Source organism: Aphelocoma coerulescens, chromosome 3 (assembly GCF_041296385.1).
Source record: "Aphelocoma coerulescens isolate FSJ_1873_10779 chromosome 3, UR_Acoe_1.0, whole genome shotgun sequence".
Taxonomy (NCBI): Eukaryota; Metazoa; Chordata; class Aves; order Passeriformes; family Corvidae; genus Aphelocoma; species Aphelocoma coerulescens.
The window spans coordinates 7,496,648-7,511,626 of NC_091016.1; positions in this window are offsets into that span (position 1 = coordinate 7,496,648).

Here is a 14,979-nt window from a genome sequence, read left to right on the forward strand (position 1 = left end):
TCTCTGCATCCCCCCTGGATCCCCACCGGCTGCGGGTGGATCACTGCATCCCCTGTGGATCCCCATGGGCTGCAGGGGCACAGCTGCTTCACCATGGTCACCACCACAGCCTGCAGAGGAATCTTGGCTCCAGAGCCTGGAGCACCTCCTGCCCCTCCTTCTCCACTGACCTTGGTGTCTCCATGTTGTTTTCCCTTACATGTTCTCACCTCCTCCTCTTCTCTGGCTAGAAAAAAAACGGTGTGCCCTTTGTTTTGATTTTCTTCTTAAATATATTATCAGAGAGCTGTTACCCTCATCTCTAACTGGCCCCACCTTGGCCAGCACCATGTCCATCTTTCAGAGACATTGTGGAAACTTCCAGCAGCTTCTCACGGAAGCCACCTCTCTGGCCCCCCACTACCAAAAACCAGGCCATGCCAAACCAATACACCCAGGTTGTACAGGACTGCGAACAGTGAATCAGGCACTCAGTGAAAAGGCACAGGAGAGAACTCCTGTACAAACTGATTCGTTTGGGGCTCTGCAGACCCCTGTTTCTCACCCCTAAGGACTCTGTGTCCCCGCAGCAGCTGTGTCATTGTTCCTGCATTGATTTGCAGTGCGCAGTAGCAGTACAACTTCAGACCATCACGGTGATAGTGCAGTGAGAGCCTGTGATTTCCATAGCTTGTGTGGGATGTATGGAAGTCAAGAAAGCTGATCTGCTATGAAACATGAGTGCAAATGTGTTCTGCAGTGTCACAACATGGGTTTTCCCAGTCTCTTGTGCAAGGGGAATTGAACTGGGTCTCATATTCTCACAACCCCACAGACCCACCCCTGCCCACTGAGCACATGCAGGTGGCAGCCCATGGTTAATTCGTATCAGAAGCTTCCCTTGCAGTGACAGTATTAGAGGTCATTTCAATAACTTCATACACACATGCTTTTCCTGATAGGCTGTTAAACCGTTTCAAACTGTCCAAATCTCCCTGCATACAGTGGGATATACAAAATCATGGTAATGCCATTGCTGAGAGGAACAAACTGCTGTCAGATTCCCCTCCGTATTCTCAAAGAGCGAGTGTACAATCGCAAATCCATTGAACTGCACTCCATTATCTCTTATTAATGGGAAATTGTTCATAAATTGCTGAGGCGTGATTGTGTTTTTTTCCCCAACACAGCTGCAGTCTCTTTATCCTGTGATATTCCAGCCTCTCAAAAATAAAAAGAGAAAGTGGTGTGTGGGGGTGGGGAGAGATGGGAGGAGGGGGCTTGAAACCCCTCATGCAGCATCTTCCAGCAGCCCCTGGCAAGAGGAGCTTCTTCTCCGCTGGCTTCCCAGCCAAGGGGTGGCAAAAGGAGATGAGCAACTAGCAAGGACATACAAGAGTAGGAGCAGGAAAAGGTAAAGAATTTACTGTGCCATGGTGAATGTGAGGTTGTATAGAGAGAAACAGTTCTGTTTACAGCACTGTTGTGGAGCACAAACACGTTGGTGGGAGACCTTTTCCATAACACCAGCTTCCCCTCCTCCTCCTTCCAACAGCTCTTCTCTGAAGAGGAGTGGTGGGTGTGGATGAGCTCAGGGGGTGGCCCAGCACTCACCAAGGGCTTCCTTGGAAACTTCCCTCTTAACTTTTATATCAGATTTTGTTAACAGCTGGGAATGAGAAACCATTGGGATGGTTGGATTTTCAACAGGACTCAGTGCTCCTTGGGACAGAACAAAAATCTGCCACAAACATCCCAGAAGGAGACACTGAAAACCAAAAGCTTCTGAACCTGGCCCAGAGCTGTTGTTATTCATGGCTCAAGTGGTGCTTGAAGGGGGAAGATCTTGGAAGGTACAGTAAAAGGGAGGCTAGGCTCTTAAATCAGGATGATGGCACCAAGTTCTGTTGAAGCTGGGTCTCTCAGTGGTTGGCTTTGCAATCTTAGATCCTCCATTTCAGAGCCCCATGAGTTACCTGCCTGGACTTTGGGCACCTCTACAAGCAACACAAATACTCCTGAATAGCAGGAGCCATGCAGCAGGGCAGAGGTCCAGGCACATCTGGTCATTGACCCATACACATGATCCCATATCTCCTGTCATTTTAGGATGAGGAAATGAGCTACTTTGTGTGGCGAGTAATAAAAGGCCATACAGTTTTCCCTGTGTTAATTATACTACAGACTGTTTAATTCTGTAAACGAGCTGCTTGGCAGGCTTTCACAACAATTACACAACTCCCTCTCCTGCTCTCCCTGCAATAGCTCAAAAGCAGCTCAGCTGTGAAGCTGATGAGCCCCAGCACCATCCACCTCACGGTGGACATCTGGTGAGAGCCTCTGTCCTGGCAGCCTGCAAAGCTGGGGCACCCTGTGGTGTCCCCGAGCTTCTGTGCCAGGTTGGAAGGACTGAAACCTGCAGAGGGGAGGGAAGCTGTGCAGTGGAAGCCACAGCCAAGTTAAGAAAGAAATAAGATGTCATTAATGGGATCCACGGGCTAGACAGTTTTAAAGCAAGATGTTTGAGGCATGGTTGCCAAAGCCTTTGGAGAAAGCCTCTGTCACTATTGGGGCAGATGTCTGAGTCTTTGAGGGGCTTGAGTTCTGCCCATCCCTTAGTCATCAGCATGTGGCAGAGTTTGAGCAGTTAACTGCTTCTGGCTCAGCCTCTTCATGTGCTGAAAGGAAATAATGATCCCAACCTCCTGCTTTGGGAGAGTGCTTTGGGAGCGGCTGCGGAAAGACCAGCAGGTATCATCAATGTGAAGAAGGGAGAAAGGACAGCAGCCTCGGGGTGTGACATGTGAGGGACTTCAGGTCTTGACCAGGCTTGATAGGGAATGACCTCCCGTAAATAAAACGTCTGTGCTGTTGAAGGGTCCGGCCCACACAGCAAATTAGTGTTTTATGTGTAATGGCACAGTGAAATGTGAGCAGCAGAATTCCCCCCGGGTTCCCATGACGACTTTGCCCTACAATAAATGTTACAGGACACAACGTACCTGTAAGCTCAAGGTTGCTCACCCACTAATGACTGTGCTCTGAGCTTCTTGCCCAAGGTCTGCAATGTAAAACATCCCAGAAAAAATGCCTTTAATTCTTTTTTTAAATGGCAAATGTGACTGTGTAGACTGAGCACCAGCTCTGCTTTCTTCCAGCAACGCAATTTTCAAGCAAGCAAAATAGAATCATCCAAAGCACAGTTGAAAATATTAGTCTTTTATGAGGATGCTCAATAACAATGAAAGGATTCTAGAATTTGTTGAAGAAAATTATGGCCTTGAAGAGAGTAGTGGCTTTTAGTCCTTTGATACATAAGGATTTATAATGCAATGTAATAGAGGCATTTTTCCCCAAGGGATATGTGAATCCCATTACCTCCCATTACTTGCCATAAATTTAATATTAAAAGTTTTTTATTTAGGATGACATGTAGAGATGGATATGTATGAATCAGATTCTTGACAAGTTTATACTATATTTATGTTATATTAATATTATTTATGTTTATATTGTTTTTTATCAATATTGCTTCAGTTAAAATTTTGGCCTTTAAGTGCTATTTACTGATTTGTTCTTTTTTTATTATTCCCCCTTCATTGTCTGTTTTGTTTGGGGGGAGGGGGGGCTCACTTTACATATGGACTTTCCTTGTACTTCAAGCCTGGCTGGAAACTGATTGTGGGGCCATATTAAAGAATTTAGTGCCTGTGACTCCAGAAACTGGGGCTTGGGCTGAGCCCAACCTTTCGAAGACAACTGTCACTTCCCGCTTGTGTTTTGTGACATATTATAGAACACTGCTTCTCTGTGCAGCAATTTTGTCATTATACAAGATAGAAAGAAAAATGGGAAATCCATTACAAGCCAGATTCTGTTATGACACAAGAGAAGAATCCCTTGGGAAGTTAGATTAAATTCTCTTTGAAAATAAAATAAAAATGCCACCATGCTTGACAACATTAGATTTATTATATATTTATCTCAGAAGCTCTAGGTATGCTCCTGTCAAAGCTTCTTTAGATGCTGAGATATGTGAGACAAAGCAAATCATTCCTTGAGTCATTGAAAGGGAAGTTTATTACAGAATTGGAGTTAAAAGATTTGAATAAGAACAGAAATCGGCGGTTCCATCACGAGTTGGAGGCTGATTGCTCGCTGCCTATGTGAGCCACTTAAACCATCTCAGCTGTGAAGTTTGTATATGCAGGGAGAGGTGTGTTCTATGAACTTGTGTTTTAAAGTGCTTTAAGCCAAGTTGTTTTGTTCCACCACGGAGTGAACTCAAAGAGCACCTCAGCTGGCAGATGGGGCTCATCTAATATGCCTTACCAGCTGACTGGCCACACCTTACCAACTCAGCTGTGCTGGGTGCTTTTCCCCTGTCTCAAAACAGGAAATTGCCATTTTGTGTGATTAAATCCCAGAGATGTTGTGCATATTCAAACATTTTTCTAGAGCCAGTCCCAGTCCTACAAGGAGCTGGTCATGCTCACATCTGATTAATTCATTTCATGTTATTATACTCCAGGCCTGAGAAACTGGAATTAATGGAAAGATTGTTCTTTCCACAACTGTGCATCATCCTAGATACTACATCTCAGAAGTACCAGCAGATTCATCTTCCATGGTCTGCTCCCAGAGGTTAGAGGTGTGCATATGAGGGAGCTGGGGCTGTTGTCATCATGACTGAATTTTCTACAGGAAAACTTGTAGAAGAAATGGGGAATGAATTCCAAATAGCATCAGGTTAGAAACAGGAAAGAAGACAGTCAAGAGGAGTATGGACCATCTGGAGCAGGTGCATCCACGTTGATACCTAGTTTTTCCCTAGGTTCCGGGCGTGGTGGGGATGGATGTGCAGAAAGTAGCTCTCTGTGTAAAATAGACATGAAAAGTGAGGTTGTTACAAACAAGAAAACAAATGCTGGGTGCCAGGAGTGCCTTTGCAGTCAGCAGTATTACAGCAGCTCATGTCTTCAGACCTGTGGGAAGTCCCTGTGAGATTGACTTGCTCCAGGGTAGTAGCTAGTCATGAGCCTCAGAAAGCAGGGGAGCAAGAAGGTTTTCCTAGCCTTTATGGCATTTCCACTGTTCAGGAACAATAATGCCAGAAAATGAGGCCATCTTATTTTATGATTCCCAGATGTGTCAATAAAAGGCCTGTGGGGGGGAAACAGTGCACAAAATACAGAAGCAGAAAGCTCCAGGAGGCAACTCTGAACTAGGTGAAGAAGAAAACTGTATGTTTGCTGTGGGAACAGGTGTATTGTCCAGAAGGGGAGTGTGCAGTTTCGGAGACAGAGAAGCAACAAGACACACTGAGTTCATGCACAACAACCCACTTATTGAGTCCTCCTTTGCTTATCTAGAGTTAAAGGTCCGCACGATCGATCCTATGGGCTGAATCGGTGGCCACCCGACCAACCAGCCAATAGCTCCTTGTGTCCCCAATGGCCTGGGCCTGCTCTCCAGCAGTCCACACTGGTCAGATTACATAACCCACCAGTCAGGGTACTTATATAATTTCAGTTAAGTTTTAATTATTTCAGTTATAAAACAGGGAGTTATAAAATGGGATTAATTATTATTGTGAGGCCTTCAGGCCTGCTGCTGACCACCACAATAGAGGAGGAGGGGAAAAAAAGAGTAAGGAGGTTAAAGAGACATTTGAAGATGAGGAAAACTGAGACGAGAAATGATGAAAGAGGCTACCTGTAAAAATCAAAAAAGAAATGAGACTTAAGGCTTGTTAAATAAAATGCTTCGATCCCCAAAGTTTTCCCTCTGTACATTAAAAAGCTTATGAAAGATTCTGCTTCTGTGAATTTAGCTTGAAGTTCCCAACTCCAGCACTTTGAGAGAGCATTAGGATTCATTTAAAACCCTTTATTCCTTTTGATGCAATAAAACCTATATAGTACTTTCCTAAGTGAGTACCCATTAAGGGGACAAAGCTATGAAGGAGTCGTTTCCCACAAAATATGAAATCCAATAAGGTTTATTACCTCCCATTTAGTGAATGGCAGAAGCCTATGAAGTACATGAACAAGTTTCCAATCATCCATCCATTTGTCTCCTAGAAGATGTACAGCATGCAGTGTAGCCAGTTCTTCCCTTCCCCCATAGGTCAAACACAGCACCAGATTTGTTTATGCACCATTTAACTTTCTTATCTCTTCTGCGACACTTTTATCTTCTCGCCACTGCTGAAAGGATAAATTCCAAATACAGCTCTATCCTGCAGTGCACCTGACAGCCAAGCCTCCCTGCACTGTCTCTGGCTCCATGAGCACTCAAGACGGGCAGCAAGGTGTTTTTCCTCCACTGTTTTCCTTTGGTCAGCACCCCGATTGAAAAGCTCCCTCTGGTTTGTATAGATTGCAGGAATCGCCAAATACGAACTACTAACAGAGTCTCACACACAGGGGATGGGATGGGGTGGGGCAGGGGAGGGCTGCTGGTTTTGGTCACACAAGGGAAGGGAAGCTGCCAAGGGGGGGTGGTGAGGTAGCAGCTGGGTGGGGTTGGGTCCTGCAAGGTTCGATCAGAGGGAGGCCATCAGCCTGGTGGGGTTGGGTCCTGCAGGGATGGGATCAGAGGGAGGCCATCAGCCTGGTGGGGTTGGGTCCTGCAGGGTTGGGATCAGAGGGAGGCCATCAGCCTGGTGGGGTTGGGTCCTGCAGGGTTGGGATCAGAGGGAGGCCATCAGCCTGGTGGGGTTGGGTCCTGCAGGGTTGGATCAGAGGGAGGCCATCAGCCTGGTGGGGTTGGGTCCTGCAGGGTTGGATCAGAGGGAGGCCATCAGCCTGGTGGGGTTGGGTCCTGCAGGGTTGGATCAGAGGGAGGCCATCAGCCTGGGCTAGGGTTGGTTCTCCACCCAGTCATGCTCAGCTGGAGATGGTCTCTGTAGAAAGACTGATGCTGATGGCTGAGCCCCCAAGGAATGTGTCACACATCTGTTCCCTGGATCTGTGGCCAGGGCTGGTGGCAGGAGGAGGAGAAGGTGAGGGATTGTGTGACACTCCCCAGCCAAGCTCAGTCTCCAAACTGTGATTTCTCTTAGATGGTGGGGGCCAGAGTTTCGAGAAACAGGGGAATCTCTTCCTTTGGTGGTTAAATTCCTTGTAGGATTTGCCAAAAGCATGAAGCAGGTAATTGTTTTCATCCTTGGAAAAGGGGAGAAGGTTCCTCCCCTGACCTGGAGCACTGGAGTGAAGATACACAGAGTAGAGGTACTGCAAGCTCTGAGATATTTTAATAGCAGGGACATCTACACAAAATCCTTTTGGGGGCAAACCTCTTTAAAAACAGCCTGTTGGTGCAGCTAGTGAGTATTTCCCACAGTGTTTGTGGGTTCACAAAATCTTGGTCACCAATTATAATTGATGCTGGCACTTAGCACCAGAAGCTGTACTTCTGGAAATCAACCCCACTTTTTAGCTGCTTTTATGGTATGGAATGGGGGAAGCAGTATAGGATTGACTCTTTCCATCACCTTGGAAAATGAGATTAAGTGAAATTAAAAGATGTTTTCTTTAGGCTGAAATCCATCCATATCCTTTCAGGTCTCTCAAGTAGTGGCAGAGCAGAGGAAAACTCTAAAACATTAAAAATAATACAACCTTTTTTTAAAAGTCAGAGGACCTCTAGAGTTAGTGTTTCATCTAGTATTTAAGTGATTAAAGGTGTTTAAGGGTTTAAAGGTGACAGGCATTCTTTGCTCCTGTGAAGACTTCTGGCTGAAAGAGGGAGGAAAGACCACAACCAACCTTCACCTCTGAAGCTATTTGGTGTTGACTGATTCTGATTTAAGTACAGAATTTGGAAGAAATCTGTTTCATGGAAGTTTGTACTGGAGGAAAGGATTTGCAATTTTTCATCCAGAAGTTACATTTTTGAGGAAATTACATTTTTGAGGAAATTACATTTTCTGTGAAGAAGAATGAATACAGTTTTGTAATATTTTCTAGCATATTCCACTCAAGCTGCAGCTCTGCCCTGCTGCCCAGATGTGGGCAGATGGGCACTTTCTGAGAGCTGCAGGACACAGAAAAGTGTAGGGGGGGGTTTTGTCTCACCAATCCTGGAGCATGTCAAAGGACAAGAGGAGATGTAACACTGTTCCTTTCCTCTTTGGAACTGTCTTGACTCTTGGATTGTTTGGGGTTTGGGGTTTTTTTAATATCTTTTATTCCTGGCTTTCTTCTTTGATCTCTCCATGAAAAAAATACATATATGCAGCAATTCAGCACTCAGTCTCTGAACAGGGGAGAAGGGCGGGCAGTCTATTCTCACCTTGACAAGCTCCTGCAGAGAAACTCCTACTACTGTTAATGGGAGCTGCTGGCACACATGAAAGAGAGAATTTATTCCCAGGCTGTTAAAGTTTTTTATATTTTTTTAATTTTTTTTTTTCTTATTTGAATTGCTGTTGTCAGACAATGCAGTAAGAGGATTTGCATGGTAATATGATGGCTGATGGATTTCTTGCAATAAAATCCAACAAGCTGGTTTATGAGGTGTTTTATGTATTTCTTATTTGTATTATAGGAGCAGCAAGGAGCCTGGGGATATGTCTCTGCTGCGTGAAACTCTGCATATATGTTACAAATAGTCATGTTCTGTGTGTTTTCTGTCTGTTTGGGTTGGCTTTCTCTCTCTTCTCACTTACTGTGAAGTAAGCACATATAAAGGCAACACATTTGTATGGATGTTATTCATCACTGTTTGTCCCGTGATAATTTGACAAATAAACCCATATTGAAGATACATGTGAGGATGTTTCCCTCCTGACAGGAAAGACTCACAAAAATGGATGTCATGTCACAAATTGATATGAAAAAAGAATCCGATTTGAATAATAAAATACGTTTTTTCCCACCAAAGCACACTAGTTTTCACACTAATGTGAGTAAGCCACATGTGCAAGCCTTCAGCCCTCATTCTTCTTGCCAGTACCAGGGAAGGTGTGATAATTTTGTCATCTGTGCTGCTTGGTTTTCCTGGGCGTTAGCTTTGCTTCCAAATCAGACTCCACGCTATTAATGGCTCAAAAAATAATGTGCTAAGTCAGTCAGCTCGCAATTTTAAGAGAAAGAAAAACAAGGAAAAAACCCAACAGATTTAAAGGTAGTCCTGATTCTCAGCTGTGTTATGTCTGCACAGCTCCAGTGGTCCTTTTCAAATTTGTGTTTTCCCTAGAAAATGATGCACTTTCTCTGAAGACAATAGGTCTGTTCCGATTTACATCAGCTCAAGATCTGTCTCTGCCCAACTCACATTTTGCCATGAAGCAACGTCCACTTCATTTTGCTTGGAAATGTCAGTCCTGTTGAATTAAATGAATGTATTTGGTTATGGGAAGAGGGGGAAGTCTCAGTAAGGAGAGGGAAATGTGGATTTTGAAGAATGATCTGCTTTCTCCTGCTTTCCTGCCCCAAATATGTAACGTTTTGTGTGTAACTACCTGGAAGGAAAGAATAACAGGTGTGGGAAAAAAAAAATGCTAGGGAAGATTGTTTCATTATCCCAGTAGGAAACAAATCCAATTTATGGATGAATTATGCACATAGAACTACATTTAGGAAAGTAAATTTTAGGGAATTATGAAATTGAGTGGGCCAGGTCCACTGGGAGGAAGCAGTGAAAATGAAAGGGGTTAGTAGAAGGCTGGAGGATGCTAACTGGAGCAGTAATTAAAGCAGAACATGTCCTATTTCCTTCTGGAAAAATGGAAATTAGAAAGAGAAAAAAAAAGAAGAGAAACCCTGAAGAAGAAGAAATGCACAAGAGAGGAGAGTGGCATTTCACAGGGGAGAACACAAGAGTTGAAAGAAAGAGCAAGAGCTGGAAATTGAGGAAGGTTGGCAGGGAAACAGGGGAAGCAATAAAATAGAAAACTTGAGAAGTCAAAGTGCAGAGCGAAACGAGGGTGAGCAAAACAGGGAATTTCATCATCATGCTCTGAGTGGCCGTTCAGAGCTGCCAGGCTCTACCTCAAATACCCGATCCCCTACAGACCCTCTGTGCCCATACAAAAAATAATCCCAAAAATCTGATTTTGTTCTGTCTTTTTACTGGCTGAAGGCGATGGGAAAGGGGCTGGGGGTTATGATCCATCTGCTGTTGTACACGGAGTGTGCAGGGAAAGGAGCGGCTGTGACCGTGAAGGGGTCATCGGGGACCGAGGCAGCACGAAGTGAACTCTAATGGGCAGGGAGGACTTCTGAAAAATGAAGCATTGAGGCTGCAGTGTCCCTCCTGAGGCTCTTTCTGAGGGCTTAAATTGGAAAGGCTTGGGAAATACTGTGGTTAAATCAAGTGAACCTTTCCTGAGGGATTCCCCAGCAAAGGATTGCACTGTTTCTCTTTGGGATGGAGAGTTGTGCTGGACTGGGAAGTGGGGCAGGATAACAGTAGTCTTTAGTCCACTTTTATTTTTTTTTAATGAAAAACCTTCATTAATGGGGCAAAAAATTTAGTAAAAACCAAGTTGATATTGATGTTGAATAATGCAAATCAGGATGTACTAAAAACCCCAGAAGGAACAGAAAATATATACAAATTATTAAGAAACTTAACCTGGAAAATGGGAAGGGATGAATTCTTTGGGGACGATTCAGTGATAAAAAGGTACCTAGAGTGACATGTCCTTTCTCTGTAGCCTAAGTCTGAATCTGCAATGCAGGAAAATTCCAGGTGCTAAAGGATGGGTATCCCCAGGGCTGGACAAATGCCAGCTGAATCCAACAGGGCACCAAAGGCTCAGGCAGCACATGTTAAATGGATCCTGAGCAGCACTAGGGGTAGAGAGGTGCTTGTCCAGGAGTGCCTCTCTTGCCTGGAATGCAGCTAGAGAGCTTTGAGCTTTGGGGGAGAGTAGGGAACGGTGACATCAGGAATGGTCTGCACCTTGAAGGCACATCAGACCAGCAGCCAGGCTCTTCTGTGGTGGTGTTTCTGGCGTGGCTTGAGGACAAGGATGGGATGTTCCCACTCACAAGCTCTGGCAGGTGAAGCTGGGAAAATCTGAGATCTACATCTCAAGCTGTCAGCTTCCTTTTCTGTCACATTGACTTCTCTGTGCCCACGTGCAGGACTGAGCCCTGAGGGTTCACATGTGCCTCTCCCCCCACCTGAGGATTCAGCTGCAGCTGCAAAGTTGTAGCTCCTACTGGCAACGAGGGGCAACCTCCTCCTCCCCCTTGCTGGTGAAGCTTTCAGGGAGTGCAGCTGTTCAATCCCTGGGTAGAACACAGCACTAGTGCAGCCCTTGCCCTTTCTCCTCAGCCTTGGGGACCATCTCACCCCTGCACCGAGTGCTCAGATGCCTGCTCTTTGTTGTGAAACACTTACCTACAACCTCCCTGTGTCCTGGGAAGCCTCAGGGATTTCTGTTTTGCCAAGCTGCTTGCCTGCTTCTGTTGACCTCTGACTAAGTGGTATGAAAGGCCAGGCTGGACAGGGCTCTGACTAACCTGATCTAGTGGAAGGTGTCCTGCCCATGGCTCAGGTGTTGAACCTGTTATCTTTGAGGTCTCTCCCTACACAAACCATCCTTTGACTCTAAATCGTTCAGAAATTGGATTTAGAGGCACAAGCTGACTCTTTGTTATCCAAGGTGCCTTTTGTTTTGGTGGAAAGTGTTGCTGTGCCCATATGGACATACAATGGATATGTACCTGCACATGAAGATAAACGACCTTCTATAGGTCAAGACTTAGAAGCCCTTAATATTTGGTATGAATAGTAGCATTTACTGATAAAATCTTTCAAAATCAGTACTGGAAATAAAAATGTAGATTAGATCTTAGGTTCTGAGTGTGCTTCAGATCTGTGAGCTGTTCCAAACAAGATGCATCTGAGGAAAAAGCATTTATTTGGAAAAGAAGAAAAGAGCTTGGTGTGTATATATTGTTTAAAAAAAATACATAGGCTAGTTGGATATACAAAAGTGGGTTTAAAGCTTTCCTATTAATCAACCAAAGCCCTAATAAAACAACTGTGCAAGTAATTGTTCTTCTGCACATCCAACGGTGTTGAGCTTCTTTTGATGTTTACCTCGATTTCTTGTTCACATTTTATTTGAGTCTGCAATTAACACTTGTAATGAAAAAGGAGATGGCGGGCTGCTCAGAAATTCTGGTGTTAATTAAAATTATTAACAATTGGAGAAAAATAAGCAAGGAAAAGGAGGCAATAAATAAAAAGGTTTGCATATTTTTTTATAATTAAGGTGGAGTAAAGCACAGAGACTGTGTTTCTAAAGAGCTCCCTTGAAAATGAATTATGAAACTCGGCCAAAAGGACTTACAGTGAAATTCCCTCTTTTTAGAAGGATTGTCATCCCCCATGCTCTCTTCAACAGCATTTACGTTTGCCAAGGCCATTGTATAGGGCTGAATTTCATTTCTGAATGAATTGCCCTAATCTACAGAAGAACAATAGGGAAAATGAGCTCTGCAACAGTACAGAAGGAATGGGAGTGTGATTTATCTTGCAGAGTGAGCATTTGGGATTGGGTGGAAGTCTTATTCAGAGAGGAATAATGCAAGAGGGCCCAGGGTTTTTTCTGAGAGCAGCTCACCCACCCAGCTCTGCCACTGTGCTTGCTGAGAACTCCACAGTGACAGTGGGCCAACTAAGGATCTTGGGATCCTGGAGCCTTGGGAGCACCTGGGGCCATCACTGTGCTCACAGCTTCAGGCACCGAGCCCCTTCCACCAAATGGGTGTTTAGCACCCAAACATGCCCTCAGATGCCAGCCCAAATCTGTTCTGAAAATTAGTGCTGGCCTCCCAACATCACAGAAGTACTTGCAGAAACTCCACCTGCATCAGGTAAAATTAATTTGGAGGTGCTTTCCAGGAATGTGCTTGGAAAAGATGTTGTGAACGATGCTGGAGAAGGGAGCAGCAGCAGGGATGTGGGTGCATGTGGAAGTGGCACTATCAGCCATCCAGGAAAGTAGCTGCTGCCTGCTTGGTGGTATTTGCAGGTAGCTCATCCTTTACACACAGGCTAAAAAGCTAAGAAACACCCAGAGCCAGTTCAGTGTCTTGGGATATTATAAGGAACTGCTCTGGAGCAGTATTTTTATATTCAATTTCTTATCAAAGTTATTACATTTGCAATATTAGAGGGTATGACTAATTACTTCCCCTCCAGAGAAGCTATTACTCAAGAAGGACCATTAGTTTCCTGCTCAATGCAGATGCTTAATCATGGCATGGGAGAAAGATATTTTGTGGTTTCAAATTTCCTCCATGGCTTTCAGGACGTTACCTGCAATTAGACTTTCCATGGGAAATTCCATTTTAAAAATCCCACAAAGAAGGGGTCCTCAAGCTGAACAACGCTGGAGTTTGGAAGAGGCTGTCAAGAACCCCCTGAGAGGTTCCATGTCTCTGGTTTTGAGTGAGCTCTGCAGATTGGAACCGGTCAAGCTGGTGATGGAAACCACGGTCCTTCCCCAAGGAGGGCTCTCATGGCTGTGCTGAAGCCTCTCGGGGGCTGGAGGTCGTTACCCAGCCCTGTAACTCAAAACTCACGGGGATCAAGAGAAACAAGCCTGATGCAAGCCATCTGACCCAAAATTAAATGGAAAATCTATCAGAGAAATGAATCCCACAGATCTGTGACTTTATGGGGGTTTTTTTCCTTCCCTTTTCTCAGCTGCTGGGTTTGTTTCTAGTTTATGTATCTACTTTATTTTTGTCGCCCCTTTAACCACCTTCTTGTAGCTGTTCTTTATGACAGATTTTAAGCTTGTTTTCCATCTAAGTAACCAATTTCATTCTTTCGGTGTCATAGCATCTTTCACTGAGGAATTAGATGTGACTGTTGAGAATTAAAACTCTAAATATCCTTCCCTTGAGACCTATAACTTGGTATTGAGTGAATCGTTACTCAGTTGGAAAACTCCTCTTCAGGGAGAGTTCAGGTAAGGACAGGAAAAATCCTCTGAACTTGAACATTTCCCACATCAGCAACTAAATTAATCACCTAATCTTGCCAGATCTTGCTGATGAAGGAAGACATTACTGAAGAACTGAGAAACTCATAATCCGTAGTATCTTAATCCTCACAGTTTGCAAGAGAAGTAGAAAGTTACTGGTTTTTTTTCTTTTAACTTCCCAGAGCCTGAGTGATGTGGTTTGGGCCTCTTAGAGATCTGGCATTTAAATTCAGGATCGTTTAAGCTTAACGTCAAGGTCAGTCCCGCTGCTCCATTCTTTGTAAGGTAAGACACTTGAAGCTGAAGTATTGCCTAGTAAAAAAAAGGGGGTAAAAAAGGGCTGTGGAAAATGGAAAAAAAAGGGGGAAAAAAGTTGTTTCCATGACATTTTAGAGCTGCGTAATTATAGAGGAGAAGGGAAGAAACCAAGAAAATGCAGACTCTACTGGTATGTTTTTCTCCCTACTCTTGAGGACCTAATTTTGTTATTTTAAATTTCTCAGACTTGGAGGTGAAGGGAAGGAGAAATGTTTTCATCCCAGCTGTCCTCACAGGAGTGTTTCTGAGCATTTCTCTGGGAAGGCCGTGGCACTTCGAGGTGGTGTGTGCTGCACTCCACCTTCTATGGCTCACCTGGGGGACAGCGATGCAAGGAGACAGAGTACTGGCCCAGTAAAGGCTGGCTGCTGGCCTGATGTGCCCTTCCACTGTCCTGTAGTATCTTGCTGGGCCAACAGCCCCTTCTGGACCTCGTGGTTCCAGTGAACAATGTGTTGATTAGCAGAAGGTTCCAGCCTCGTTGTTTTGGGTCAGGAAGCAGGATGGGATGGCTCCCCAGCCTACTCCACTGCAAATGTAACCCCAGGCCAGCCCTGCTGGGGCCACCCTGGGCTGCTCTGGGTGTGGAAGGCAGTATTTTGCATCTGTAACTGCTTGCAAGTCCTTGTTGTGCTTCGTGTACACACTGATTTAACCCAACACAGGTACAGAGCGAGGTGGGAAGGAGCTGTCAGCCGCAAAGGAAGGGGGAGGTTTGGGGG